Source organism: Octodon degus, unplaced genomic scaffold, assembly GCF_000260255.1.
Source record: "Octodon degus isolate 3935 unplaced genomic scaffold, OctDeg1.0 scaffold00169, whole genome shotgun sequence".
Taxonomy (NCBI): Eukaryota; Metazoa; Chordata; class Mammalia; order Rodentia; family Octodontidae; genus Octodon; species Octodon degus.
In genome coordinates, this window is record NW_004524745.1 from 5,271,269 (window position 1) to 5,286,591 (window position 15,323).

A 15,323-nucleotide genomic window follows, 5' to 3' on the forward strand; every position below is an offset into this window, starting at 1 on the left:
ATGACCCCTTTCAACCTGAAAAAGCCACAGCGGTCATTGTTCAGGGTTCTCATGGCAGTTCAGGTTACTTCTTCAGAGGGGGGGAATGTTGCAGGCAGCTGAATTAGATGAAAATACTATAGGCAGTCAGTCAGAGCCAAGCCCTCAAGGAGACAATATGGAAAACAAAGAGACTTTGTAACTTGGAAGACAGAGACTCCCATATGGGCCACACCTCAAGACAAAAGAGGAAACATACAGCTACATACTTCCCTAGGGATGGGCATCAGGGATTGATATTCTAAATGGGTATCAATCACCTTGACAGAGCCCAAATGAGTCACTAACCCAACCTCACAACAGGAAGAGACCGTGTCGCTTGCTATGTGACTGGCTTCCCCATTTGGTACTGGATTTAATCAATTTTACCTGAGCAAAGGTGCTTGTAATCTCATTGGTTGACCATAGCTTTGTCCCACCTAATGTCCACCTAAGTGAGTTCCCATGTTCTCCACCAGCTTAGGCCCACCTCACAGCATGGTTTTCCTCTATAAAAACCCATGGAAGAGACAGCTTCTTGGGGGCCACCCGCTTGGGTCCCCCTCCTGTCCCTCTCTTGGACAGGAGCTTTGATTCCCCTAATAAATATATTCTTCTCATAAAAAATACTATACCCAGTAAATCTAGCCTATATTTATAGTGGGTTAAGATTGTCCTACACAAAAACAGAGAGAATATATACTACCAGACTTCACCAATAAAAAAAAAATACTAAATGAAATTGAGAAATCTTGGAAATACTAAATAGAAATAGAAATTTGGGGAAGGCATAAAATGCATTTGTTAAACTAATTATCTACACAGCTTTAGATTGTTCTCATACTATAAACATTGTAAATAGATGACATGCTTATACTATGGAGATTAGCAAATAAACCAATAAAAAATATTAAGTATATTAACATATTAAGAAGTAGGCAATATAGAAAATATAGAAAAGAATACTAACAATTCAAAATTTGGGCAGAATAAAATATAAATGAACAAATTTTTATTGCCACATTCTTTCTCTCTTTTTTCTTCCTTTATCTCTCCTTTTAAATTTAATTTAATTTAATTCTGAAGAGTAAAAACAAAAGCAGGAATAAAATACAGAAAAAAAATACTGAAACAGTGTAACATACAACACTGCATATGTTACAGATTTCCAAAAAAGAGTAGCTAATTAATAATGGTTGACATGTTATCTATTTTTATTTGTTGTTCAGATTAACAGATATAGTTTTTATCTCTATTTTTCCTTAGCTTTACACTCTTGCAATATTGCTATTATTTCAAAATATATTTTGAAAGTCAAACGTGAATTTTTTCAGTGATAACTGGAAAACAAAAACCTTTAGTGCAAAATGAAATAGACTAAATAACGACTAAAAAGATAGATTGTAAAAATGTGAAAAAATGATAAAACTAGAAAATGAGTTAGTAAATGTATTTAATATTGCACTGTGCATTCACCTTACCTTGAATGTAAATGAATTGCATTCACCAATTTAAAAGACATAGAGCAATCAAATGAATATAGAACTAAGACTTAACTGTACATTGTTTACAGGAAACTCAGTTAATCTTTAAGGACATACATAGTCTTTGAGTGAAGGAGTGGAGTAAGACATTCCATGAAGATGGAAGACTAGAGTTTCGATGATTATCTCAGATGAAAGTGTTTACGTCAAATATATTGAAAGAAAAAAGAAAGGCATTACATAATGATCAATTGAATATGCACATAAACAGAAGTGAACAAAGACTTGTTCATGTATAAGTTATATAAATTAACTCAAAATCGATTAAAGGTCTAAACATAACACTTGAGATTATTAAAAAAGGCAAGGAAGCATAAGAGAAATTCTTCAGAATATGTGAAGTAGGAAGAATTTTTTTTGACAATACTTCAAAAGCACAGAAAATAAAAAGCTTAAGTAAACAAATGTAAATATATTTCTTTTTCACTCTGTGATAGCTAACAATAGAAAAATCCTCAATAGCCATGAGCTAGAGTAAACCATGCTTGCTTTATTTCATGTATTTTGTCTAAGTTTGCTAGGAAGGCTAACACATATAGGTGATATGTATGTGTTAAGAAAATAGAAAGGAAACAATAGTGCAGTGGTCAAATATAAAGGACAGTATCAAATTCAGAAGGAAAGAGTAAGTGAAAAATATGGAAAGATATGTAACGGAATTTAATACTTGGATTTTAAGGTATTTTTTTAGACTTGATTCATCAGAAGATGGCTCGCTTTGTAGCCATGTTTTTTTTTAAATTTTTTTCCATAACTATACTGAGAAACAAATAGCAATGAGACAGTTTCAAATCAAATTGGCAGAACAGTTTCAATAATTAACATATTGCATACGTTCTTCCTAGGGGTTAATTGCTGTACAAGATGCGGACTTGATATCCTATTTACAAACACCATTAGAACAAATCCCTCTATTCAATAAGAGAATGCAACTATATATCTGTCCTAACCATTTTGAATACACAGATACAAAATGGACATTCATCTGTAACCCCTATTTTTTTTAAGTTGTCATTTGAATATTATGGGTGTGTTAACTCAGCAAAATATTCTAAAAGAGTCCAGGAGCCCATAACAGTAATGGCAATGTCAGAAATTGTTGACCTGAGTCCCCTACAGCTCAACATAACACCATGGCTTTACTACTTGTACTTCGTTTTTATAGTTTTCTGCTGGATGGTTAAGACCAAGGTAAAGCAGGACCTATGCAACAAGAGTTGTAGCTTTTGGACTTGATAAGGTCATTCAAATCCCCTCAGAATTTATCCTGAAATCCCGTACCTCAGATTGTAGATCCTTTGTCAATGTCAGCCATGTGGATGAGTCACAGCCATTGCTTGACCAATTTGCTCTCTGTGAAAGCCTGGGAGAATGTTTTCTCTCCATGTGACTCTCCTTAGGCACACTCTACATCATAGATCACTTTCCTTTTTGGCCCTATAATCTCCTTGATCAGAAAATTTGGGACACTACTGAGTTACATGACATTATAGTACAAATTCTCATATGTCCTGAGTCTTAATTGACCTTGGAAACCTAGGACCCAAATGTTGGCTTTCCTTGTGGACTTCCTTTTTGTCTAATTTTGGTCTGCAAACTTAGGCTGTTAGCCCTCCAGAAGAGAAGCTTATTGTTATTACCATACAACCTAGGCTGTTAAGCTTAACTTTACTATCTGTCTGAATACCAAACATCTTAGGCATAACATGGAACAGGTATTTTTCATCAAGTATTGATATGTTGAACTTTAAGTCCCTACAGATTGGGATGAAAAAGCATTTAAAAAATTAGAATATATTTTAAAAATAGGCATAAAGATTATACAATTGTTATGTTTACACATAAGTCCAGAAATCTAACCATATACAACCTTGTAGCAGGACAATCCCACGACATTCCTTTTCTTGTCTCCTGCCTTCATTAACCACCCCCTTCTTTTTGAACAATCATCCACCCGAGAGACATCATAGCAGCAACTGGCATGTCATAACAAGCAACCTATATTCAGAAGACCAGAATGACAGGCACTCCAAGCATGAAAATACTATTACAGATTACCATCTGCAGTGCAATAGCTTAGTTCACAGGTATCAGTATATATAGTTAGTTAGGGTGAGAATCTTTCCAATTAACTGCTAGATTCAAAAATCTTCTGAAGATTCTCAGGATAATTGCCTTACCCATCTTCTACATATAACTGTATGGCTTGCCACTGTCATGTTTCCTAGTTCTTCTCCTTGCTCTCTTTTTATTGTTTAGTCCTCACTTTCTTGTTTTCCTTTTAGTTGTATTATACATTTCTATTTGTATTTCTTCTTTTGAATTCTTATACTACGGAAACTATACGATATTGACACATGTGTGTAAGGTTTATTTCAGTTATGAGTATATCTTTAAGTGACATCCACATAAATATAAAGGCTTTGAGTTTATCATTCTTTATATCTGAGTAATACTCCATTATATACAAATACCACATCTTTGTCATCCATTCCTCAGGTGATGGGCATCTTGGTTGTTTCCAATATTAGGCTATCACAAATTGTGCTGCCAAAACCATAGGCACTCATATATCACTATGATATGATGTTCTCAGATCCTCCGGAAAAATTCCCAGTAGAGGAATAGCTGGTTTAAATGGGATTTCCAGTCCTACCTTTCTAAAGAGTCTCCACATCGATTTCCATAACGGTTGCACCAGTCTACTTTCCCAACAGCAGTCTACTTTCCCTACAGCCTCTCTAACACTGATTGTTCATTGATCTGTTTATAATAGCCATTCTTTCTGGAGTGAGATGATATCTCAATGTTGTTTTAATTCACATTTCATGGATGGCTAGTGATGTTGGGCATTTTTTCATATATTTATTTGCTTCTTTAATTTCATCCTCTGAGAAGTGTATGTTCATCTCAGATGCCCATTTCTGCACTGGGTCTTTAAATTGTGGGGCCCTAGTGTGTTTTAGTTCTGTATAAATTATAGAGAGCAGACCTTTGTCTGAGTACTTAATTGTCATGATTTTTTCCAAATTTGTGGATTGACTTTTCACTTTGTTGGTAATTTCTTTTGACGTGTAAAAACTTCTCAGTAAAAGCAGGTCCCAGTTGTTACTTTTTTCAAATATTTCCCATATGATTTGATTTTTGTTCATGAACACTTTGCCTACCCTTATGTTTTCAAGAGTTCCTCCTACTTTCTCTTCCAGGAGATTTAGTGTTTCTGTTTTAATGTTTAGATCTTTAATCCATTGTGACTTTAGCTTAGTGCATGGTGATAGATCTGGATCAAGATGTAGTTTTTAGCATCTGGACAGCCAGCTTTTCCAGCACCATTTTTTAAACAGGCTATGTTTCTTCCAGTGAGTATGTTTGGCCCCTTTGTCAAAGATAAGGTGACTGAGTGTGTTCATAGGGGTTTCAACATCTTCTAATCTATTCCACTGATCTTCAGGTCTATTTTGTTGCCAGAACATGCTGATTTTATCACAGTATCCTTGTAGTATAATTTCAAGTCAGGAATTGTACTGCCTCCTGCCTTGTCTTTGTTTTTCTAGGTCTAGCAAATTGCCTTTGCTTTTCTAGGTCTTTTCTGGTTCCAAATAAATTTTAGAAATGATTTATCTACCTCTGTGAGGCATGTTGGTGGTAGTTTGATAGGGACTGCATTAAATCTGTACAGCAATGTTAGGAGTATGGTCATCTTCACAATGTTGGTTATGCCTATCTAGGAGCATGCAATATCTTTTTATTTTCTGAAATCCTCTACAATCTCTTTTTTAAGAGTACTGTAAATTTCCTTGAAAAGGTCTTTGACTTTTTTAGTTAGATGAATTCCAAGGTATTTCATTTTCCTCGGTGCCATTGTAAAAGGTACTCTTTCTCTAAGTTCACTCTTAGTGTGTTTGTTATCCGTGTAGAGGAATGCCATTGACTTTTGGGTATTGAATTCGTATCCTGCTATGCTACTGAATTTCTGTATTAATTCTAGTAGCTTCGTGGTGGAGTTTTTTGGGTCTTCCAAGTAAAGTATCATGTCATCTGCAAATAATGATAATTTAACGTCTTCTTTACCTATTCTTATTCCTTTTATTTCTTTCTCTTTTCTATGGCTCTAGTTAATGATTCCAGAACTATATTGAATAGGAGTGTTGATAGAGGACATCCTTGTCTTGTACCAGATCTAAGAGTAAAAGATTTCAGTTTTTCCCTATTTTGAATTATGTTACCATTGGGTTTTCATAAATGGTTTTTACCAAATTGAAGTAGAGACTATCTCTTCCAATTTTTTGTAGGACTTTGAACATGAATGAGTGTTGAACTTTGTCAAACGCCTTTTCTGCATCAACTGAGATGATCATGTGGTTTTTAGTTTTTGCTCTACTGATATAGTGTATTACAATTACAGATTTTCAAATATTGAACCATCCTTGTATCCCTGGGATGAATCCTACCTGGTCATGGTGTATGATCTTCTTGATGATTTGCTGTATTCTATTTGCTAGGATTTTATTAAGGATTTTTGTTTATATGTTCATAAGCGAGATTGGCCTGTAATCACTTTCTTAGTTGCGTCTTTCCCTGGTTTTGGAACCAGTATAATGCTTGCCTGCAGGAATGATTTTGGGAGAATTGCTTCCTTTTCAATTTCATTAAAGAGTTTGAGGAGTATAGGGACTCCATCTTCTGTAAATTTCTTGTAGAATTCAGCTGTGAATCCATCTGGACCTGGACTTTTCTTTGCTGGTAGGTTTTTTATTGCATCTTGTATTTCATTGGCTGTTATTGGGCTATTGAGAGTGGTTATATTTTGTCGATTCAGTTTTGGAAATGTGTACCTTTCTAGGAATTTGTCCATTTCTTCTGTGTCTTTTATTCTGTGAGGGTAAAAATTCTTAAAGTAGCTATTGATAATCTTCTGAATTTGACTGGGTCTGTGGTAATTACACCCTTTCATTCCTTATTGCTTGTATTTCAATTTTTTCTTTCCTCTTTTTGATGAAATTAGCCTGGGCCTTATCGATTTTATTTAATCTTTAAAGAATCAGCTTTTTGTTTCATTAATTCTTTCAACTGTTTTCTTGGTCTCTATTGTATTACTTTCTACTCTAATCTTCATTATTTCTTCCCTTCTCTGGGCTCTGTCTTTGGTTTCTCTTCCTTTTCTAGTTGTTGAAGGTGCAGCATTAGGGTATTTATTTGTTCCTGTTCTGTTTTCTTAATGTGTGAGTTCACAGCTCTGAATTTCCATCTGAGACCTGCTTCATTGTATCCCATAAATTCCGATAAGTTGTGCTTGAATTTTCATTGAATTGTAGATATTTTTGTATTTCTTGTTTAATTTTATCTGTGACCCATTTGTTGTTCAGTAGGGTGTCGTTTAATTTCCATATATTTTGGGTTTTTTTCTGGTTTCTTTTGTCATTTATTTCCAGTTTCATTGCACTCTGGTCAAATAATATACATGGGATAATTTCTGTTTTCTTGTATATACTTAAGCATTACCTATGGACCAGTATGTGGTCAATTTTAGAAAATGACCCATGTGAAGCTCAGAAAAATGTGTAATCAGCTGTGTTTCTGTGGAATGCTCACTATATGTCCACCAAGTCCATTTGCTTGAAGCTGTGGTTCAGTTCTGTTATTTCTTTGCTAAGTTTTTGTCTGGTTGACCTATCTTTTGGGGATAAGGGGGTGTTAAGTTCTCCTGTTAAGATTGTGGTTTTGGATATTAGATTTTTCATGTCAAGTAAGATTTGCTTTATATAGTTGTGTGCTCCTGTGTTTGGTACATACATATTTATGAGTGTTACCTCTTCCTCTTGAATTCTTCTCTTAACCAGTGTACAGTGGCCCTCTTTATTTCACCTGATCATACTTGGTTAGAAGTTGAGACTGTCTGAGAATAAGATTGCTACCCCTTCTTTTTTCTGAGGTGCTGGGGCATGTAGCACTGTTTTCCATCCTTTGACTTTCAGCCTATGAATATCTTTATGAGTTAAATGTGTTTCTTGTATATAGCATATTTTGGATTTTGTATCTTAATCCAGTGTGTCAGTGTATTTCTCTTAATTGATGAGTTGAGTCCATTTACATTGATGGTTATAATTGAGATGTATTAAGTTATGATTGACTTGTTATTTACCTGTTGTTGTTTACTCCTTTTTCTCCTGTGTTTAATTGTTTGCCCTATTTAGTTGGTTGCTTCTGATCTCATTTGTGGAGTTCTGATCATTTTGGTCCCTCTCTAGAACATCTTTGAGGAGCTTGTGTAGGGTTTGTTTCTCATCATGAAATTCTTTAGTTGTTCTTTGTCATGGAAGTATTTCATTTCTCCATCACATTTGAAAGAGAGTTTTGCAGGGTATAGTAGTCTGGGCTGGAATTTGTTTTCTTAGAGAATATAAAGTATTCTGTTCCATGTTCTTTTTGCCTTCATGTTCTGTGAAGAGAAGTCGGCAGTAATTTTGATGGGTTTTCCTTTGAGTGTGATCTGATTCATTTCACTAATGGCTTTTAGTATATTATTCTTGTGCTAAATTTCTGGGATCTTGACTATTATATGTCTCGGTGTATTTTTAATTGAGTTGAGATTATTTGGTGTTCCACATGTTTTGGTTACCTGAATGTCAGATTGTTTCCTCATATTTGGGAAGTTTTCTGCTATTACTTCTGCCCATATTCTTTTTATATCATTTGTATTGACTCCTTATTTCTCTTTGATGCCTATTAGTCTCACATTGTTCATCTTTGCATCATATTGGAATGATGCATTATTTTTTCCTGTATCCTAGGTGTTTTTGAGAGATCTTTTCTTACCTTTTTGCTAGGTGCACCGGCATCTTCAAGATCTGAAACTCTGTCTTCACTTCCACTCAAATGGTTTTTCAAGTTTTTGATTGAGATTTTAAGTTCCTCTATAGCTTTTTGACTCTGCTTCATGCAGTTTCTTTCTTTCCTGTATTGCTCATTCAAGGAATCCTTCATTTTTCTTATCTCCTCTATTTTTTTTTATCACTGTCTTCTTTAGAAGCAGTTATTAAATCTTGTACTGCAGTATTTTTTTCAGATTGGGTTTCCTCCCTATGTTTCTGTAGTTGATTATTTACTTCAGATGCTTTGAATTCAGAGAATTCTTTTTTTATTTTATAAGAGAGTTCTGCTCTGAGTTCTTCTATAACTTTCTGCTGTTTCTTATTTACTGTCGACGTTATTAATTTATACATTTGAGCTGAGTTAGTGTCTTCTGCACTTGTTCTGGGTGGGCATTCGGTTTCCTCAATATGTTTCTGCATTTGATTCTTTACTGCAGACGCTATTAATTCAGGGATTTCTTTATTCATTTCCAATATGAGTTCCTCTATGCCTTTCTGCAGTTGTTTCTTTATTTCAGAAACTGTTGATTCATTGATTTCAGATGTGTGGTTCCCAATTTGTTCTGTGTTAGTGTCCTCTGCACTTGTTATAGATGTGCTTGAGGCCTGAGATTGCATTTTGCTCCTTCATGTCGTCATTTTGTGTAGCACTGTCTTCTGACCTTTTTTGTAGAGCTTTGGTGCAGTTACAACCTTAACACCTACTGAAATTCAGGTGGAGATCTACAAAGTTTGGATTTATCCATTGTGTCTGGCTTGGATCTGGCTTCTGTGCTCAGTTCCTTCCTCCTGCTGCTCTTGGGAGTGACCCTGTTGTGCCCTTCTGGCAAGATGTTCTGCTCCTGGACTAGCTGGGTGGTTATGTTCCCTACTTTCTCTGCAGGTACTGCATCTGCAGGGTTTCACCCCAGGCCTGTATGCCAGGCCTGAGCTGAGTCTGCAGAGGACAAGATGTAGGAGGGGGGAGAGGAAGCTTTCACACACACTCACCAGGCTTGGATTAAGGCTGCATCTGAGGGTCCCCAGAACACTTCAGAAATTCTCACTCAGTGGGAGGGGTGTGGGGGGGAGTAGTGCAGAGTGGTGGGGGGCTCCCAAGGGAGTAGAAGAGAGTCTCACCCACATTGTGCCTGGGCTTGGACTGGCAGGTGCCACCAGCACAGGGTAGCCAGAAGCTCTCCCACTCCTGTGGCCATGATTTTAGTGGCAGAAAATGATGTCAAAAGCAACTTTTGAAGACATCAAGGCAATCTGTTTAAAAAGGATATTAGAAAGAAAGTGACATGGTTGTTGAAGCAACAGGTAGCAGGGAAAGGTGTGAATGCTCAAAGCTAGAAAGTATTTATGGAAGGTGAAATTTTCTTGTATAATTATAATTGAAAGTTGAAGGGCTGGCCAGATAGCTCAGTGGATTAAAGTGCTTGCTTAGCCAGGCACAGGCATTGGGGTTTGATCCCTTGTGGCATGCTGTCCCAGCCCTCCCTCCTCCCAGGGTTACACTGAGACAAAAGTAAGAAAGTGAGCCTGGGTGTGGTGGCCCACACCTGTAATCTGAGCACTTGTGAGTCCAATTCGTGTAGTGTGAGCCTGTAGGCCCTTCACTAAATACATTTAAAAAAAGAAAGAAAGACAGTCAAAGTAACAGAATTGAAGAGACATCAGAAGCCAAGAAAGTTTCAGAGTGGTTTTAAGTTGCTGTGGAAATGGCAATGGACAAAGATAAAACATGGAAGAAGCATTTTAAAAATGATATCAGTGGACTACAAATATTGAAGTGAGAAAGTAAAAAGGGGCCGGCAAGATAGCTTAGTGCACTATGCACTTCCTTGGGCAAGCACAAGGGATAGGATTCAATGGTTGGCACCACATGCTGCGCCAACCTCTCCCCTGGGCATGCTGAGCCAGCAAGCAAGTCCAATACATGGTGCTGCACATCTGTAATCCCAGCCCTGTGGAGACTGAAAACAGGAGGATCACTATGAGTCCAAGCTGCCTAGTGAGACCCTGCACACACACACACACACACACACACACACACACCAAACATACACACACACACACACACACACACACGCACATGCACACACGTAAAAGGATTGGTCAATAATGGTTGTCATTTGTTTAGGAAAGAAGTCTAATATCACAGTGAAATACATTAGTATGAAAAGAAGGAAATTGATATATCAAGGAACAAGAGAAAAGAAACAACAGTGATGTTTCAAGGATTATAATTTGAGGATTTTGAGAAATGGACTGAGACAAGTCTCCATGTATGTGCTTAAGCAGACATATAAATAAAAGGAACATCTACTTTCCAGGGAGTTGAAATAATTATGACAACATAGCATTATTCCTAAATTTTGAGAAATGCTTTCAATTTGATTGATGTGAAAATATTACCAAATTGTCCTGACAGTCTTTGATAACAGTATTCTTGAATAATTATAAAAGATTTATACTTTTGCATTGAAGTCACAAGAAAGCTTCTTTCTAAGAAACCATACCTTTCACTATTTGTGAAGTGACCAATAGATGCAATGATGTGGAAGACCAGTAAAATTTATTGTCATGTCAACATAATCACTGGTAATATTAAAATACTGTATAGTGGCTGAGAAGGAGAAGGTAGCTCTGTAGTTTAAGCACTTGTCTGGCAAACTCGAGGACCAGGGTTTGATATCTGGTGCCACATTCTGTGCCAGCACACCACACCTGCCACTGAAACTGTGTGTGGTGGAGCAAACCTGAAATCCCAGGGCTGGGAAACTGAGACAGGAGGATCACTATGAGACTGAGCTGCATAGCAAGACCCTGTACCAAATAAATAAATGAGTAAAAGATTAAAAACAAAATAAAATAATGCATGTTAATTTTTCAAATACCATAGATATTCAAACATATTAATACTTGCTCTATTTTCTGGGCTGTTACAATACACTTTAAATATAAAATTAAGAGGGCTGGCCAAATAGTTCGATGGATTAAAGCACCTGCAAGCAGGCATAAGGGTGCGGGGGTGGGGGGATTCAACACCCCCTCCACTGTAGTGCTGGCCCCGCCCCTAGGACACTGAGACCGCAATTGAGACTGGGCATGGGGGCATGCCTGTAATCCCAACTCTTGGGAGGCTGTAAACAGGTGGATCACTAAGAGTCCGATGTAGTATTGAGACCCTGAACACCCTGTAGATCCTTCCCTAAAATGCAAAAAAACAAAAACAAAAAAATAAATAAAATTAATAAATTGAAATTTTTAACAAATTTTATCATGGGACAGTATAATGGTGAACTGTAAACTAAAGATTCAGTTAATGTTTAGAATTTTCACCTTGGCTACCTCTGTATGCTGATATCTGTGATCTGAACAACAACATCGAGGACAGAAATGTATAATACAAAACCCAAGGTTGAATGACTCATCTTGGTCTTCTAAATGTGTACTGTTCCTAATATTTTATTGATTACTATACTATCTTTAAAATAAAACAAAAAAAGACAAGGAAAAACTGAAGATTTTTTGAAAGCAAGCATCAACATTCAATTATTTTCCCAATCTTGTATATCTGTTAGTTTGAGCAACAGATTTGAAGATAAATATAGATAATATAAAAACCATTATTAATTAGCTATTCCTGCTCTTTTAGAGCCACCTGCTCGCTAAGCCTCCTCTTGCTCCTCCCACCACTGGCCTCTGGAGTCACTCCCTGCTTAGCTCCTTCACCCAACTCCCCGCACAAGTTACTGGTATTTGGAATTCTTACACACAACATGGCAGACATTGCAACAAAGAACAGTCTGAACTTGAAAAAATTTGGATAATGTTGACAAAGTAGAAGAAGAAACTGGTGAAGAAACAAAAATCAAAGGGCATCAGTTGACTGTGCAGAGGATGCAAAATCCTCAGATTCTTGCAGCCCTTCATAAGAGGCTTGATCATCTGGTAGACTTACCAAAAGGGTGCATTGAAAGTGTGCCTACGGTAGTTCAGAGGAAAATGAGTGCTCTCAAAAACCTTCAAGCTAAATGTGCGCATGTAGAAGCTAAGTTCTATGAGGAAGTTCATGACCTTGAAAGGATGTATGCTGTTTTCTGTCAACTTCTGTTTGATAAGTGATTTGAGATCATTAATGTACTTTATGAATCTACAGAAGAAGAATGTGAGTGGAAACCAGATGAGGAAGATGAGATTTCAGAGTGGTTGAAAGCAAAGGCCAAAATTGAAAATGGAAAAAAAGGATGAAGAAAAAGAAGATCCTAAAGGAATTCCTGAATTTTGGTTGACTTTTTAAGAATGTTGACTTTCTCAGTGACATGTTTCAGGAACATGATGAACCTATTCTGAAGTGTTTGAAGGACATTAAAGTGAAACTCTCAGGTGCCAGCCAGCCTATGAGTTTTATCCTACAACTTCACTTTGAGCCCAATGAATATTTCACAAGTGAAGTGTTGACAAACACATGTCAGATGAGATCTAGACCAGATGATTCTGATCCCTTTTCTTTTTCTGGACCAGAAATTATGGGCTGTACATAGTGCCAAATAGATTGGAAAAAAGGGAAAAAATGTCAGTTTAAAAACTATTACAAGAAGCAGAAGCACATGGGATGTGGGACAGTTTATACTGTGACTAAAACAGTTTCCAAGGATTCTTTCTTTAATTTTCTTCCTCCTCCTGAGGTTCCTGAGAGTGGAGATCTGAATGCTGTGGCTGAAGCTATCCTTGCTGCAGACTTTGAAATCAGTCACCTCAGACAGGAGCATATAATACCAAGATTGGTGCTGTACTTCACCGGGGAAGCCATTGAGGATGATGAGGATGATTATGATGAAAAAGGTGAAGAAGCCAATGAGAAAGGGGAAGAGGAAGGAGATGAGGAAAATGATCCAGGTCATGACCCAAAGAAGGATCAAAACCCAGCAGAATACAAACAGCAGTGAAGGAAGATGTTTGTGGTCTTGAAGATAATCTGCACTCTAATAGTCTAAACACAATTACTATTTACTTACAGTCTTATGGTTTGTATTTTCTTGGTAGAATCAGTAATTTTTTAATTTTACTTTTATTTATTTATTTTATTTTTCTTTTGTTTATTTATATAATTATTTTCTATGGGCTCATTGACTTTTTTATTTTATTGAGAAACAAATAGCAATGAGACAGTTTCAAAGCTGATTAATAGGACAGTTTCAATAATTTATACATTGTACATTGTTATTTTCTTAGTGGTTATCCATAGTACAAGATGCAGACAGGATATCCTGTCCAGACACTATTAGTACAAATCTTTCCTCTCATTGAATTAAGAAAAAATAGCTGTTTATCTATCCTAACTATTCTGTATATTCAAATACAAAATGGTCTTTCCTCTGTATCCCCTTGTTTTGTTTAGTCCTGTCTGAGATGGGTATTCCATTACCATCTAAATACTATAGGTGCATGAGTTCAGCAAAGCAATCCAACACAGTCCAGCATTCCATAATAGTAGTGGGTTATCTGCAGAAGTTGTTGATTTGAACCTTTCACAGCTCAGCATATGAATATGGCTTTACTTTATATACCTCGTTTTTATACTTTTATGCTGGATGGTTAAGACCAAGATAAAGTGAGACCTATATACCAAGAAATGTAGCTTTTGTATCTGATAAGGTCAGTCAACTACTCTCAGGATTTATCCTGTAACCCTGTACTGCACTTTGTAGATATTTTGTCAGTGTCAGTCATGTGGATGAGTCATGGCCATTGCTTGACCAATTTGCTCTCTGTGAAAGCCTGAAAGAATGTTTTCTCTCCATGTGACTCTCCTTAGACACACTCTACGTCATCATTCACATTGTTCTGTGGCCCCATAATCTCCTTGATCAGAAAATTTGGGACACAACTGAGTTACATAATGTTACAGTATAGGTTCTTCTTATGTCCTGATTCTTCACTGACCTTGAAAGGCTAGGGTCAAAATATTGGCTGTCTTTGCAGCCCTTCTATTTTTCTAAATTTTGGTATGCTGACTTAGGTTGTTAGCCCTCCAGAAGAGAAGCTTATTATTACCCTACAACATATACAGTTGAGGTTAACCTCACTATCTGTCTGAATATCAAACATTTTAGGCATAACATGGAACACGTAATTTCCATCAAGTACTGATACGCTAAACTTTAAGTCCCTACAGAATATGGACATAAAAATTTAAGGAATAAGAAATATTTAAAGAATATGAATAAATATTTACATATTTTTACACAGAAATTTAGAAATCTAACCATATACAGCATTGTAGCAGGACAGTCCTGCGACTTTTTTTTTCTTGTGTCCTTTTTTCATTTATTACCCTTTTTTTTTTTAAAAAAAAAACTTTTACTTGAGAGACAGTATGGTAATAATTGGTATGTCATGACAAGAAGTACATATTTACAAGACCAGAGTAACAGGCATTCCAATAAGTGACCCTTCTATTACACATTGCTATCTTCAGTGCAGTTGCTTGGTTCACAGGTATCAGCATATATAGTTAGTCAGAGTGAGAATCCTACCAATTAACTGCTAGTTTAAAAAACCTGCTGATGTTTCTCAGGATCATTGCCTTACCTATCTTGTGTGTATAAATGTTTGGCTGTGCCCCTGTCATGCTTCCCAGCTTTTCTCCTTGCCCTTTCCTCATTGTCCAATCCTTAAGTTCTCACTTTCCTTTTAATTGTGTTACACCTTTTTATTTGTATTTCTTCTTTTGAGTTCTTATACTTTGGAGACTATATGATATTTTGAATCAGTAATTTTTTAAAGGAATTGATATTGTAAAGACCAATTTGTTCTAATTAGCATTTTGTCTATAGTTTTACTGTCAGATACATAGAATACATAGATTCTCTGAAGCATGTTCATTCATTGTTGCAAT

The 15,323-nt window shown here is 36.2% G+C and overlaps 1 pseudogene; it reads left to right on the plus strand.

Moving 5' to 3' along the window:
* On the plus strand, nt 1-13,371 carry LOC101564542 (annotated as a pseudogene).
* Nucleotides 13,372-15,323: the final 1,952 nt, after the last annotated feature.